This window comes from Arvicanthis niloticus, chromosome 2 (assembly GCF_011762505.2).
Source record: "Arvicanthis niloticus isolate mArvNil1 chromosome 2, mArvNil1.pat.X, whole genome shotgun sequence".
Classification (NCBI taxonomy): domain Eukaryota; kingdom Metazoa; phylum Chordata; class Mammalia; order Rodentia; family Muridae; genus Arvicanthis; species Arvicanthis niloticus.
Window position 1 is genome coordinate 127,753,844 of NC_047659.1, and position 16,974 is coordinate 127,770,817.

The window sequence follows — 16,974 nt, forward strand, 5'->3', positions numbered from 1 at the left end:
CATTACTCCCAGACATATCAGCAGAGTGACTACCACCTAGATGGTGTCCATCAGTAAACAAGGATGAGAAATAAGTCTTTTGGTGGCCTTTGGCAGTGTGTAACAGGAATAGCTCACGCAGTCCCCTGTGCCTCTGTGTTGACACCTACCACATCACCAGGATTCTTGGTACAGCTTTCATCTAGACGCCACCTAGTGAAAGCATTCTGGCCTGTCAAGTTCTAATATAGTCACTTAATCGCTGTGGGGCCCCAGCACTTTCTTTTGCCTCTCTGAACCTCAGTTTCAGGCTATGGAAGTTGGCCACAAATTATTGCTTGCCTTAAATAGTAAGGAGTGAATGGGATGTCGTGCGATGAATACTCACAAGGTGCTGAGCTCTCAGTAAATGTCAGCTATTTTTGTTCAATGAGCATGTATAGATGATTGATAGCTAAGATGAATAAGAAATACAAAATGCCACCACAATAGCCTCCTCCGTTAAGGTGACATCACATCCCCTCTGGTCGGCTAATCTGCAAGCATCTCAGTGGAGCACCTGCTAGTCATCACTGACGATAGATTGAACTTGCATAAAAACCATGTGTGGTATTAGCTGATATATGTAGTCATCTCATTTAATCCCCACAACCCAGTGAGGTAGAGTTAATTGACACCTTTTTACAACCCAGGAAGCCAAGGCAAAGGGAAACAGAGAGACCCATTTCATGCCCAGTGAGTGGTTCAGGCAGCACTTGCTTTTTCAGTGTGTGCAGTATGAAGGCCTGGTCATAAGAGACAGGGCACACCTGCCCATTGGGTACTGGGTTTCTATGGGAAATTGAAGCTCGAGACACATCACTGGCCTTTCCAGCCGCTCAGATAACTGCCAAGGAGTTGCCCAGAATTTCCAATGTATTCTCCATCTGAGCTAACAACTGTGCTGGTTGACCTTGCAGACCAGACATGTCCAGGGACAATAGCCTTATGTCAGGGTTGCCTGAGCAACAGGTGTCCCAGGGGTCTAAATATTGAAGAAACTCCAAAAGGATGTTACCAAGGTGTCTCAAAAAGGACCATAATCATACTAGGAAGTTGTGGCCTGGTACCATAGACTCTGGTGAGGCAGCTCTTGAAGATTCTATGGTAGAATCCAGCCAGGGGAATGGAGTGGGAGCCTTAATGTATGGTCCTTTGCCCGATCCTCCCCCGACCAATAGAGACCTTAGTTTCAGTGGACTTGGTAGCATATGCTTTTAGTCCCAACACTCAGAGCTCAGCCCTCAGAGGCAGGTGGATCTCTGTGAGTTACAGGCTAGCTAAGGCTATGTAGAGACCGCCTGGTGTCCAAAAAAACCAAAAAAACCAAAAAAAAACATAAAACAAACAAACAAACCCAAGATACCAGTTTCTAGATTGAGAATAGAGTTAAGTTAGTGGATAAGAGAGCCTCTATTTAGCCATGCATGATGGTATGTGCCTTTAATTACAGCATTCTAGAAATGGGGTGGCAGATCTCTGTGAGTTCAAGGCCAGACTATCTACAGAGTGAGTTCCAGGCCACCCAGGTCTGCATACATATGAAGTTCCACTGGTTCACCATGTTCTGGGCATGGAACTCCAAAGAGAGCAGATGGAGATTCTTAAGGGTCTGTGCTGTTGGGCTAGGTTATTGTCCAGTGGAGGAGCATTTGTCTAACCTGGGCAAGGCCCTGGGTTCAAGCCCTAGGGTAATACACAAACACAAGTTGACAAATTAATCAAACTGTGCCCCTGAAAGAAACAACATGAACCTCACACTCCATCTGAAACTGTCCCAGGAGTCACATTAAGGAAGTGGGGTTACTCTTGCTCTTGCGTTGTCCTCATGCTCCTGCTGCCCCCTCTCTCCCCATTCCCCTTCCCCCCTCTCTCTCGATGTGCTCATGGCTGGCCTCTACTTCTCTGCTCTCTCTCTCTCTCTCTCTCTCTCTCTCTCTCTCTCTCTCTCTCTCTCTCTCCTGCCTTTCTCTGTCTCTACTACCCTCTCAATTCTCTTCCCCATGCTCTGAATAAACAAATAAACTCTATTCTATACTAAGAAGAAGAGGAAGAAGGAGGAGGAGGAGGAGGGAAATAAAGAAAAAATATTTTAAAAGTGTATTTTAGCTGACCATATGAAAATGGTCATTTTAGCGCGCAATCAACACTAAGAATTTTTGAGGTGAGTCAGGTATGGTAGTGCACACCTGAAATTCCAACACTTGGGAAGCTGAGGCAGGAAGTTTGCCATAGAAGAGACCAGCTACAGTCTCAAAAACTATTGTTTTTTCAATGAGATTTTTATTTCCAAATGGCCTTACTCTGCAGCTTGAACTGGTCCTACGACAGAAGTCCTTCTGTCTTAGCCCCTCCTACTTGGCTTAATGAGATTTTGTTTTAAATTTTTTTTATTAGATATTTTATTTACACTTCAGATGCCATCCCCTTTCCCCATTCCCCCCCTTAGAAAATCCCTATCCCATGCCCCCTTTTCCTTTTTGCATTTATACATTTTTTTAAAATAATGTTAATCATAAGCGTTATAAGTTTGGAATTGTTCAATCAGAGGTGTAACCCACTGACCAACCTAGATATAACAACTATCTTTGACTGGTGGAGATACATGAATATCTGCCTCCCTCTCTCCCCCCTCTTTCTCTCTCTCATCACCTAGCTTCTCCTCTCCTTTTTCTTCTCCTCTTCTTACTCCTTTTCTTCCTCTCAGTACTCCTCCTACCTTAGCTCCTCCTACACATCACCCTTCCTGTTAAAATAAAACTTTTCTCTCAAAATACAATTAGAGCATAATTATGCCAATTTGTACCAGTGAGGTACAAGATAGTCCTAATACCCTGTCCATCCTTTTGTTGACTAACCAGCACCTCTGTCATCTATCCTAAAACATTTAGTTCTGAACCTGGCTTTAGGATGAATGTCAGCTGATGACCATCCACTCAAATCATTTCTCTTACGTTAAATAGCTATAAGTTTTCAACCCCATCAGAAATCCAGAATGACTGAGTTAACTATAATTGTGGGAAGCACAAAGCATAGCTTCTAAAACTTAGCCAATTTATAGAGACCTCTGAACACCTGAAAAGCCCCTATACTACCGAACGTTGGAGCATCAAATCTTCAGCCTTCTGGCCCAGAATCATCTGACAGACCTTAGTGATGCAGGATTATTAAGGACTGATAACTCTGTCTAGGCAGATATAATCAGTCGACTATTCTGCATGTGTGTCCTTTTCTGGACAGTAATTTGTCTGTAGATGGAGAGAGGCAATTCTTGCCTAGTGGCTGTTACCACACAACTGGAGTAATTCCAAGGATGCTCAATTTCTTCTTAGAATCCACTACAGGAAGCTGTCAGGAGCAGACAGGTCTCTAATCAATATGAACATTAATATGTAAATATTTGTAGCGTCAGTTCTATGGACTTCTGATGTTTTGAAAACCAACTATCCATGTAAGGTAACCTGGACTGTTGTCTTTTCACTCCTCTCAGCTATTTCTAAATAAAATATGGAAAACACCCTAACAATAAACTCAAAAATATGAATTTGCTATAGTCCCTTAACTCATAGGTTAACCGTCCCAAATCAGTTAAAAAAGTTAAAAAAGGGCTGGGTCTAGGCATTGTATTCCTAAATGTGTTATACAGGCACAATGCCCATGAGCGTATCAATATTCATCTCATTTTTATATTAATAAGAGGTTCGTACCAATGAAAACCTTAAATTTGAGATCAAAGTAAATTTTGTACCATTTAAGAAATTATGACTTCATCTTGATAATAATTATACAGATTTCTACCAATAGGTTATGGCTATGCAATAAGTCCTAGCTAATCCCCCCTGTTCCAACAAAACCACTACTTGTCCCTAGAAAGACAGACCATTATTAACCACATTAGTCCCCAAGCTCAGGGAATAGGGGTGCTGACTCTTCTTTAACTTCTTCAAGCTGATTAAGGGCGTTGAGATTTTAGAAGAGAGGTGGGGGGAAGAGTAAGTTGATAAACCTCTGATGCTGTGTCTTCACTGAATCCAGATGGAATTCCAGGACATCAGAGGTTTGGGCAGGTCTGCTCAGTATGCTTGATGAGTAGATACACCAAGGCTGTGTGTTCTGCAATATACAATTCTCAGAACAAGTTTTAGTATCAAGAAAAAAAAAATTTCCCACCCCCAGGGGGCTGACATTTTTTTTTAAAGATGTTGGTTCTGAAGACTTTTTTTTCCCCCGCTTGTTAAAATTGGTTGTAGTATTTACGTTTCAGATTTTATCCCCTTACCCTACTTCCTCCCACCACCCAGAAACCTCCTATCCCATCCCCCTCCTCATGCTTCTATGAGGCAGTGACCGCACCTACCCCCCCCACTATCCCCTCCCCACCCTCACATTCCCCCCCCACACACTGTGTGCTCCTTTTTTTTTTTTTTTATGGGACCAAGAAACTCCTCTCCCACCTATGTCAGACAAGGCCATCCTCCCCTACATATACCTCTGGAGTCTTGGGTCCCTCCCTATGTGTTCCCAGGCTGGTGGTTTAGACCCTGGGGGGCTCTGGTTGTTTGGTATTGTTGCTTTCCACCTGGGGTCAATAACCCTTTCTGCTCCTTCAGTCCTCTCACTAAGTTCTCCATTGGGAAACCCCTGATCATATCAGTGGTTAATTGTGAACATTGTCCTCTGAGTGTGTTAGTCTTTGGCTGACCTCTAAGGAGACAGCTATATCATGTTCCTCACATTATGCACTTCCAGCCATCCACAACAGTGTTTAGATTAGGTGGCTGTACATGGGGTGAATACCCAGGTGGAATGGTCTCCTGATGGCCCCTCCTTCAGTTTCTGTTCCATGTTGGCCTTACTCTGCAGCTTGAATTGGTCCTATGACAGAAGTCCTTCTGTCTTAGCCCCTCCTACTTGGCTTAATGAGATTTTTCCCAAGCTTCTTTGAAATGTGGTATGTATTTTACAGCACATCTCAATTTCTTTTCTTTCTTTATTTCTTTTTTTTGTTTGTTTTTCAAAGATTTTTAAAAAATGTGTATGTGTGTGTACTTGTGTGTGTTTATGTGCCGTATGTGCATGTCAGTGCCTGAGGATTCCAGATGAGGGCATTGGGTCACCAGACCTGAAATTTCAGGTGATTGTGGGCCACCTAATGTGGCTCCTGGGAACTGAACCTGTTTGTTTGTTTGTTTGTTTGTTTTTACAGCAGTAAATACATTTAACTTCAAAGACAGCTCTCCAGCCCCCTTAATTTAAACTAGGTATGTTTAAAATGTCCACTGGCCACATGTGGCCACCTGATCAGACATCATGGATCTAGGGGATAAGAAGTTCAAAAACTATAGAAAGAACAGTGTTTGGCGATGCTTGCTTTGCAGGAGGGCTGCTGAATCTTGTAGGCACGTACAGAAGCTGCTGTACCCAGTGTTCCCCATTCTCCTGTATCCCTTTACTTCTGTCTTGGCATAGAGGAACCAGCTACATATCAGGTTTTTCTAATGGAATTGTGCATCTTATTTCAGGACCTTCTGTAGATAGCCCCTGTGATGGTTTGTTTATATATGCTCCGCCCAGGGAGTGGTACGATTAGAAGGTGTGACCTTGTTGGAGTAGGGGTGTCACTGAGGGTGTGGGCTATAAGACCCTCATCCTAGCTGCTTGGAAGTCAGTATTCTGCTAGCAGCCTTCAGATGAAGATGTAGAACTCTCAGCTCCTCCTGCACCATGCCTGCCTGGATGCTGCTATGCTCCTGCCTTGATGATAATGGACTGAACCTCTGAACCTGTAAGCCAGCCCTAGTTAAATGTCATCTTTATAAGGGTTGCCTTGGTCATGGTGTCTGTTCACAGAAGTAAAACCCTAACTAAGACAGCCCCCCTTTCCTATCCAGCACATGCTGCATACTGGAGTTAATTTCAGTAAGCCAGAGTTTGTCCCCTTGGACAGTCACTAGTCACTTACTGAGCACCTCCAAGTTCCACTTACTATGTACTAAGCACAAGAAGTACACATCAGTGTTAGCATATACACAGTCACCCCTCAATATGCATTGGGTTGGTTCTAGGACCTCAGATGATACCAAAGACCACAGAGCTTACCTCCTTCTGTAAAGTGATGTAGTATCATATATAACTGCTGCTGTAGTTTGAAAAAAGATGTCAGAGGCTCATATGCTTGAATGCTTGGTCATCAGGGAGTGGCACTACTTGAGAGGAATTAGGAGGTGTGGCCTTGTCAAAGGAAGCATGCAACTGGGGTGGGCTTTGGGTTTCAAAAGCTCAAGCCAGATCCACTGACTTTCTCTTCCTGCTGCCTACTGATCTGGATGTAGAACTCTCAGCTGCTTCTCAGGTGCTGACCATGTCTGCCTGTGTGCCACCATGCTCTCACCATGATGAAAATGAACTAAACCTTTGAAGCTGTAATCAAGTCCCAGTTAAATGCTTTTTTAAAAAAAAAATTAAATAGAAGCTGCCTTGGTTATTGATGTCGCTTCCCAGTAAGATAGCAGAACTAAGACAATCACATAATGGTGTCCTCCTGTACCTATCTCTTGACTACTCATACCATGTACTGTATTGCAGGAAATAATGACAAGGAAAATGTTCTTTGTTTTGACACTAGGTATGTCTTAGTACTTCTTCTGCTGTCATGGTAAAATACCTTGACAAGGCCCAATTAGTTATCTTGAGGGGTTGAGGTATTTGTGACTAAGTATGATGACCTGAATTTAATTCCTGGAACCTACATGGTAGAAGAAGAGAACTCTTAATAGTTGCCTTCTGACCTCCACTTGCATAGTGTGTGTGTGTGTGTGTGTGTGTGTGTGCGCGCGGGTATGTGTGTGTGCGCATGTGTGTGTGTATGTTGAAAATAAACATAAATTTTTTTTAACTACCTAGAGGGAGGGTTTATCTTGGCTCATGGTTCAAGGGTATAACAGTTTATCATGGTGGGCAAGTCAAGACAGCTGGTCACACTGTCCACAGTGAGTGAGTGTGGTGGTTTGAATGAGAATAGCTCCAATAGGCTTAGATGGTTGAATACTTACTTGATCCAGTCAGGAGACCTGCTTGAGAAGGGTTAAAAGGTATGGCCTAGTCAAAGAAGGTGTGTTACTAGGGGTAGATGTTTTAGTCACTCACCGTTCTATTGCTATGAAGAGACACCATGACAACGGCAACTATTATAAGAGAAAGCATTCAATTAATTGGGTACTTGTTTACAGTTTCAGAGTTCCATTGTCTTCATGGCAGTGTGCAGGCAGACTCTCAAGCAGTGGCTGAGAATACATTCTGATCTGTAGGCAGAAGGAGAGGAGAGACAGAGAGAGACAGAGACAAACAGAGAGACAGGGAGAGACAGACAGAGACACAGAGAGACAGAGAGAGTGACAGAGACAGAAACAGAGACAAAGAGACACAGAGAGACAGAGACACAGAGAGAGACAGACACTCTGGCTTTGGTATAGGGTTTTCAGTGGCACACTTCCTCCAACAAGGCCACACCTCTTAATCTTTCTAATTCTTTCAAATAGTGCCACTCCCCTCCCTGGTGACTAAGCATTCGAATATCTGAGCCAATGGGGCCCATTCTTATTTACACCAGCACAGTAGGCTTTGAGGATGCAAAGAACTCAGTGTGTTCTCTGCCTCTTGCTTGGGGACCAAGATGTGAGCTCTGGGCTCTTCCTGCCTCCATGCCTTTGTTCTGTTCATGGACTCGGACTCTGTGAAACCAAAAGCCCAATTAAATGCTTTCTTTTATGAGTTGCCTTGGTCCTGATGTTTTATCACAGCGATAGGAAAGCACTAAGACCGTCAGGAAGAAGAGAGCAACGAATACAGAAACTTACCAAATGTCTTCCTTTTTATCCAGTCCAGATCCCAGGATGTGGAATGGTGCTGTTCCCATTAGGGTGGATCTTCCAACCTTAATTAGCTCAACCAACAGAATCCCTCACAAGCATGGCAGAAGCTCGACTGAGCAAGATGATGATCTCTCACAAGTGTGCTTGGAGGCTTGTCGTGTAGATGATCCCAGATTCTGTCAAGTTGACAACCTTTAAGCATCTGGTGCAACATCATAGACCAAACCACATAGTCCGTGAATAAGACTCAAGATGAAAAGTGCTCACGTAGGGGCTGGAGGAAGGCTGACAGTGTTGGAGTGTCAGGAGGCTGCAGCCTCAGGGACCCACATGCCGCGTCATTCACACGCACTTGGCCTACTGCTCAGCAAGTAGAAAATTCAAATTCTGATTCTTGGAATTCTCTAGAAGTTTTCCTCAGTTATTCCATCTTGTCATCGAGCTCTTGTTCTGGCTTCTTGCTTCCCAATTTTTGTGATCTTCATTGAAAGAATTCTAACAAGGCACCCACGCCATAATGTAAAAGGAATGTAATGTAGAATTTATTGAGGAGTAATGTGAGCCAGTCTTACAGGATGAAAGTGGATGATGACCAAATGGACTCCTGTTGTGATCTACGTCTTAGATTGGCTTTATACTGTTTCTCACCTCTGTAGAACAGTCAGATGATTGACAGACTCATTTGCACTGACTCTCCCAGAAAGGGTAATTTTTGGTATGTCCTTGTTTTTAGAGCCACCTCCTAAGGTTTGGTGCTCTGGGAGCCAGGTTTAGATAGTTGCCATAATGACCTTCCAGGAAATTCAAGATGTTATGATGCCCACCACAACTCTTACCCCTAAGTGCCCACCTGCCTCAGGGCCAGGGATAGGGCCCAGATCCCATTCTTTTGAACAGTCAATAGAGTCCTGCAATTCTAGCCCCTGGCTTGACAGACTGATGATTATTAGGGGCAGGGGTCTAGCTTCTTTGCCTGTCGAGCCTGCTAATATATAACTAGTTTCCTAATGGCTTGATACTGGTTGAATCAACAGAGAACACATGGCCATGGCCTGCTAATTGCTGTCTTGTCAAGGTAAGGGAGTTGGCTGCTGGGGCTGGTTCCTAATGGCTCACAGGCCTAAGCCACAAAGCCCCAGTACCTGAGCTCCACCTCTAGAATCCCCACATAGTATTTGGAGAGAATCAGCTCCCAAAGAGTGTCTTCTGACTGACACAGTCATTGTGGCTTACACACACACACACACACACACACACACACACACACACACACACACACACACTCTTAACGTAAAAACTTAGGAAATTAGCTACCAGCAAAGAAATGATTAAAAGCCTTAGGAAACACTTTGGAAGAAAAGGGAAGTCGTGAGACTAGTTAGGGATCCCTGACCTCTGGCATAAGGACAACAGGTTTAACTTGACCAGACTGTTTGTTTGTCACAGTGGCTCAAGGACAGAGGGCACAAGCCTGTGGGACAGGAGCCTGAAGTGTAGTAAGAGCACTGGATTCAGAGCCATGAAAGCCTGTCGAACCCAGCAGGGTGGCCTGGGTGACAGACTTCAACCTCTCTGCCTCTCATTTATCACCTTTAGAGGGGTGTGGTGATGCTTGCACAGACTGATGTGAACCAAAGTTCTCTGGCAAAGCCACACCTATGTTGAAGTTTCTGGAGTCTGACTGACTAACTGGAATTTCTGTGACTGTAAAAAGTCTGAATGTTGCAGATCAAGGACCAACATTATTGCGGATGTTTAAGTTCCCTTTACAGCACTACATCACCTGCCTCTGTATCTGAGCCAGCATGCCTTTGACTGTCAGGGAAAACCTTTGGAGTACATTAACTTAGCAGACAACTAACTTCCACCAATCTCAATGCTCAGGGTGTTGCCAGGTCACATCTAAAACCTATAACAGAAATGTCCCTGTTTTGCTGTCACCTGTCTACCCAATACCTTCATCAATGTATCTGGTTTACACATTAATTCACCTTTTTTCCTTCTGTAACCATTTTTTTTTTTAATTGAGCCTACTTGGTGGTAGTACACACTTGTAACCCCAGTGCTCAGGAGGCTGGGGCAGGTGGATTTCTGAGTTCAAGGCCAGCCTGGTCTACGGAGTGAGTTCCAGGACAGGCAGGACATAGAGAGAAACCCTGCCTCAAAAAAACAAAACACAGAGAACAAACAGTTAACAAACAATGCTCTCAAAGGGGGAGCATATAATTTAGGACAATTCAAGTTATGCTCATTCATATTCGGCTCAGAATAAATTCTCTCTTATTCTCTTTGGGTGAAAGTTGTGCTTTACATCAGTCCTGGCGTGAGAAAGCCTTTAGTCTGTGGATAGCCCAGTCCACTGGTGAGTTATGCAGCTGTGTTGTTATCTATAGAGGCTTCTTTCCCATGTTAATATGATGGCCCCAGGATTTGAAAGGTTGGGAGCACCCTCTCCTCCTTGTCCAGCTTTATTTTATTCTGTGCTGGGGCTCTTTCCCAGGCCCTGTGTAAATCAGGCAAGCATGATACTCCTGAGCTCCAGCCACAGCCTCTTCCTACTTTTTGAGACAAGGGTTCATTACTGTTGTTCAGGCTGAACTTGAACTCATTCTGTATCCCAGTCAGGCCTCGAACTTGAGATCCTCCTGCCTTAGGCTCTCCAGTGCTGGGGTTAATGTCTGTGCTATAAGGCCTGGCTCCCCTTCATAAATGACTTATTCATTTTTTTTCTGAGACTTTTCATTATTGCAACCCTGGCTACCTTGAAATGTGTTAAGTAGACCAAGCTGGCCTGGAATTCACCAAGAGCAGTCTGCCCTCTGCCTCCATGGTGCTAGGATTACAGACATGCCCACTTCACCCAGGATTCTTATTCATTTTTATTAAAAGATTTGAAGTATGGGCTGGAGAGATAGCTCAGGGGTTAAGAGCACTGGCTGCTCTTCCAGAGGTCTTGAGTTCAATTCCCAGCAACCACGTGGCTCACAACTACCTGTAATGAGATCTGATGCCCCCTTCTGGTATGTCTGAAGACAGCCACAGTGTACCCACATACATGAAGTAAATAAATAAATCTTTAAGAAAAAAAAAAAGATTTGAAGTAGAAGCTGGAGTGATTGCTCGTGGTAAGAGTACAGGTGGTAAGCCTGTACAGTTCTTTCTAAGGCACAACCTTAGTTCCCATCATCTAACACACACACACACACACACACAAATAAATATTTTAAAATTATTAATAAATATTTGAACTATGCAACTAGCAAACTTCTTTGAACATTTTTATTCCATTTATTTATTTGTGTGCATGTGTGTTTCACAGTGCACACATGGAAGTCAGAGGACAGCTTCCAGGTGTTGATTCTTTCTTCCATGTGGGTTCTCAGAATCAAATTCAGGGGTCAAACTTGGCAGCAAGTGCCCTTGCACACTGAACCATCTTACTGCCTAGTAAACTTGATTAAACAAACAAACAAAAAGCAACAAAAAGTTGCTACTCTTCCAGAGGACAGGAGTTCAAATCCAAGCTCTCATATGGAGGCTTCTAACATCTGTATCTCCAGTGCAAGGGGATTGGACCCACTTCTGGCCTTAGAGGGGACCAGGCAGGAATGTGCTGTGCAAATATATATACAAACAAAACACCCATACACATAAAATAAAACCAGGCTTTGCATTTTAAAATAATTTTAGATTTATAGAAAAAATTAAAAGTTAATACAGAGAGTTTCCACAGAGCCCCACCCAGCTTCCCCTAATGTCAGTGTCTTATGGATCCATGAAACATTTCTCAAAATGAAAGAGTCCATTTCAGTCCATTTCCATTACCTGAACTACATATGGGCTGTACTCTACCGGTTTCCCCACTGACGCCTGCTTTCGTTGCCAAGATCCCATCCTAAAACAGCATGGCATCTGATCATGGTGTCTCTGTTGTTTCCTGCAGTTGGAGAGAGTTTGGCTTTTTCTGACCACGACAACTATTTTTCTTTGATTTTATTTTCCATCTTGTTGAGACCAAGTCTCACTAAGTAGCACAAGCTAGCCTGGAGTTAGTGTTCCTACAGCCTCAGCCTCTCACGTGCTGGGTACCACCATGCCTAGCTGACCTTGATGTTCAAGGGGTATCTCGATGTCCTGGAGCATGGTGCTCAGCTTGGCTTCTGCTGTTTTCTCACAGTCAGACTGGAGGTTGCAGGTTTAGGGGGAGATTACCTTAATGCCAAAGGTCCCTCATTATGTCACATCCATAGGTTCCTGTTATCAATGGCTCTCATGAGCTATGTATTGATTGTAACAACTGCCCACCTATGCAGGGCAGTCTCTCCTTCCCTCAGTAGAAGATGGATGGAGATGGGCCCTGGGGTAAGCCCACCTTTCTTCTATATACAAGTGTAGCGCACAGCCTCGCCGATAAGGAGAACGCCACACTCAGGATTCTTCTGACAGCATTTATTGAACAGCTCTTCAAGATGGAGAAAAGGGGAAGGACGCCGAGCTCAGAAAGCCCACTGCTTAAATAGAGCTTTGGGAGACATGCAGATCCCTCATTGGCTCAAATCTTTCATCCAATTGTCATACTCGGTTTTCGCGCCATGCGCAGGTGCATTCTCAAGTAAAGCTTCCGTGAAGAACCAGGAAGCAGAAGCCTGCGCCATCTTTTAATGGCGAATGCGGCTCCTCACATACAAGGAACCAGAGTAAATATGAAAGCAGGAAGGTCCAGTAGGATTCTCCTCTCTGAGGTTGACTTGCAAACCCAGCCCCAACCTTTGCTCTCCTCATCATCTGCAAACACAAACATTCCAGTACTTGCCTTTCCCCCTTCACCAAGGAGTCCTGGTTAAGACCTTGAGGCTTCTGTTTTACTTCATCAATATGGTCAGTCATTAAGGTGTGTCTTAAGTGGTTGCCATGTGACAGTTTGTGGACACTTTGCCCATCCAGGTGACTTCCTCACATGAGACACTGATCTACCTATCTAGCAATTCCAGAAAACAGACAAGCAAGCCCAGCTCTCAAGGTAAACTTTCTTTATCAGCCTTTGCCTGCAGCCCTCAGACAGGTCTTCAGTGACTCCCCAGTACTCACTAACCACTAAACACATCTTTAGGCATTAAAAACGTAGCTTCAAGAGATGGAGAGATGGCTCCATCTGTAAAGTACATGCTGAACAGGCATGAGGACCTGGGCTTGGGTTCACAGCATCCACGTATTAAACAGCTGGGTGTAGCAGGGTGCATATGTAACCCAGCGAGGGGTCTGAGGATGAGGACAGGTGGATCCCTGGAGCTCATTGGCTAGCCATAGAATTAATGAGCTTCTGGTTCAGTAAGAAACCTTGTCTCAAAGATCAAGGTGAAGAGTGATGGAGGGAGACATCGGATGTTGATCTCTGACCTACACATGTATGTATATGTACACCTACACAGATGCATAGACACACATCACACACTCACATAGACACACACATACTGACACACACAGAGAAACACACAGACACACACAGACACATACATAGACACACACATACAGACACACATACAGAAACACACAGACACACACATAGACACACACATACAGACACACACAGACACATACATAGACACACACATACAAACACACATACAGAAACACACAGACACACACAGACACACACACACACACACACACACACACACACACACACACACACACACACTTGCAGCACTTGCAGGCCCATTTTCTCTAGGCCAGAGGTGTTGTAAGTTAGGCATTTTGGGTGTTTTGGTATTCTGAGTTACAAATGAGGGCTTAGGTGGGCAGTTAGGTCATGGCCTCAGGTGAGTTTTGAGGAGATTATGGGTAAAAGAGGAGATGCCAGCCAGGGCAGACTTTCATGTGCAAGGCTGTTGGCCATTGTTATTTATGGGGCTCCCATCTTTTCGTGCTCCAGTCTCCACAGGATTTGTTGTTGTTGTTTTATAACATTCCATTCCTGCTTCTTCTATTCTCTCTCTCCTTACGGAGGACTCAGCATGGCAGTGACCTCACATCTCTGTAATGCCAGATGTGCAACACTTTTCATGTTTCATCACTTTTGGGTGGGTGGCTTGTCCTTAAAGAGTGTGAAACTGGGTATACGGATATATGCCTTTTAAAAAATCGGCATTCAGGAACTGGAGGCAGGAGCATCAGAAAGTCACCATTTTCTCCTAGTAACGTGGCAAGTTCAAGGTCTGAGTGGGTTACATGAGACTCTGTCTCAAACAGTCAAACAAAAATGTTCTGTGTAGGCTGGTTAGTTTTAATGGTCAACTTGACAAATCTAGAATCACCTAAGGAAGGGACTGGAGAGATGGCTCAGAGGTTAAGAGCAACTGACTGCTCTTCTAGAGGTCCTGAGTTCAATTCTCAACAAATTACATAGTGGCTCACACCCATTTATAATGGGATCTGATGCCCTCTTCTGGTGTACTTGAAGACAGCGACAGTGTACCCATTAAAATAAATAAATAAATCTAAAAAAAAATGTTGGGGTTTTAAAAGAAAAACTGAAAGAAAAAAAAATCAAAAAGATTAGAATCTCCTGAGAAGAGAGCCTCAGTAAGGAGTTATCTTGATCAGGTTAGTCTGTGGGCTTGTCTGTGATGGACTTCCTTGATTGTTCATTGAAAAGTGAAAGTTCCGCCATGAACTTTGCTGGCATCATTTCATGAGCTGGGTTGGAACTGTGTGAGAATACAGAGAGCACTAAGCAAACGGTCAGCAAGGGTGTGTTCTTTCCTCTCTGCTCTCGGCTGTGGACATGAGACGACAGCTGCCCGAGCGCCTGCCTACCTTGATGTCCCTGAAATGATAGCCTGTAATCTGGAATTTCAAGCTAAGATAAGCCCTCCCTCCCCTAAGTTGCTTTTTCTTGGAATATTTTCTCAAAGCAGTACAAATGAAACCAGAATTCTATCCTTCCCAATGAAGGCAGCAGATAGACCATTTTATCTGAGAGAAAATGTCAACTGCCTGGAGCTTATCCCTGGGTTGGATCCTCTCTGAAACAGCCCAGTCAGTAGGGGTAAGACATGGTCTTATAAGAGAGTAGGGTTGCTTTTAATAACTTATGATGATCTTGACTTATTTAGTTATTCCAAGGCCAGAAGTATCAATGAAAGCTCATTGATACTTGTTAAAGGGGCAGGGGAGGGGAGTGATTAGATAAAGGGTTTATTGCTAGAGCTCCCTTCTCTGGCCAGGCAGTGAGAAGCCCTTCACTGGCTTGGCTGGTTAATTCTTTGTGAACTAGAGAGGAAAGAAAGGAAAAAAAATTAAGATGCTTTATACAGGCAAATATGCACAGACATATATACATTCATACATATACTTACATTTTCATTCATATTCTTATTTACACATTAACATATTCACACTCTTTGTTGGGCCCAACCACCTGTCTCATATACTCCACAAGTATTCATGCATTCTTACATATATACACATATACCTATATACAAATGTACAAACAGACATATACATTTGGTGGATGGATGGATGGACAGATGGACAGATGGATGGAGCAAAGCTCTCTAAGACAAACCATCCAAGCACCAATGTTTCTTTTCTCTGGCCTTTTTTATACCTTCTTAGACAAAAAGTTCTTTAGAAAATTACCTCAGAGATAAAATGTTACATAGAATTGCAGTTACAGAAGGATGTTGATATTAAGTTCAAAGCAGTGTTTCATTCTAATATTCTCATTAAAAGTTCAAAACAACAGTTTTTACGTGTCCTTGCCTTATCATAGTGCACATCGGTGGCTTTATCCTTAGACCTAAATGTTTTTTCTTGAACATAAATTTGTCCCAAACCTATTTATTTTTTAGTGTAATTATGAAAGCGCATTGTATTTCTTATTATGCAGCCTTTACTTACTATTATAAAGAGTGAGCACATTCTATTCTTGATTCTAACTTTATTACATCTTCCTAGCAAAGCTACCAAGACATCTCTTAAAACTTTCTTCCTAAAATTATTTAAATCAAATCAGGAATTCTATAGAATCATTAACTGATCTAAACAGCATTATTTCATGAAAGTTTATCTTTATGTTAACCTTCAGGACATCTGATCAATAGGGTAGGCTAATGCCCAGGGGTTATTATATTAATTTAATAATGGCAGGAAAGGCATATCAGCTGCAAGAAGCAATCCTGAGATGAAGTCTCTTTGGGACCTTGCCATGGAAGGCCACCTGCTAGCCTTAGCCCATCCTAGAAGGCACCTGACAGTCAATCATTCATTTTTTAATCATTCTACATTTATCACTTAGATTTCCTTTCATAGTCATAGAATGAGGAGCTCAGCAGTAGGGCACTTACCTAGGAGCAGGTACAAGGCCCTGGATTCAATCCCTAGCCCTGCAAATAAGAAAAAATTAGAGGAAAAACAATTAAAAAACCACAAACCCAATGTGGACATAGAGGAACACATTTTTCAACCACATCATGAATTTTTTAGTTCAATGTTGATGGCTTCCAATGTTGACTCTGTCTCCCATTTGCTGCCACCAGTAGGCAGCATAATGGGGGCGGGGATGGAAGAGGGGGAAGGGAGGTGAACAGAGTACCTGTCTCCTTTCCATGCATAAAGACCAATGAGAGAATGAAGCCATTTCGCGTTTAGAGTTCTGGCATCAGAGGTGCACCTTGGTGTTGTGAAGTCTCAAAGAAGCCTCCAGGGCATTGCGTTGGTTTAAATGAAAGTTGACTGTTGTAGGGCCCATGCTTGAATACTTGTTCCTCAGTTGGCAAAACCTTTTGGGAAGAACTAAGAGGGGTGGTGGCCTTGTTGGAGAAGGTGTATCACTGGGGGTGGCTTTGAGATTTCAAAAGCCCATGTCAGGCCCAGTCTTTCTCTGTCTGCAGCCTGTGGATCAGGATAAAAGCTCTCAGCTAGTGCTCCTGTGCTAGGCCTGTCTGCTTCCCACCATGATGTTAATGGACTAACCCTTGAACACTGTAAGCAAACCCCCAATTAAATGCATTCTTTCATAAAAGTTGCTTTGGCCATGCTGTCTCCTCTAAGCAATGGAACCGTGGCTAAGATAAGCATTACA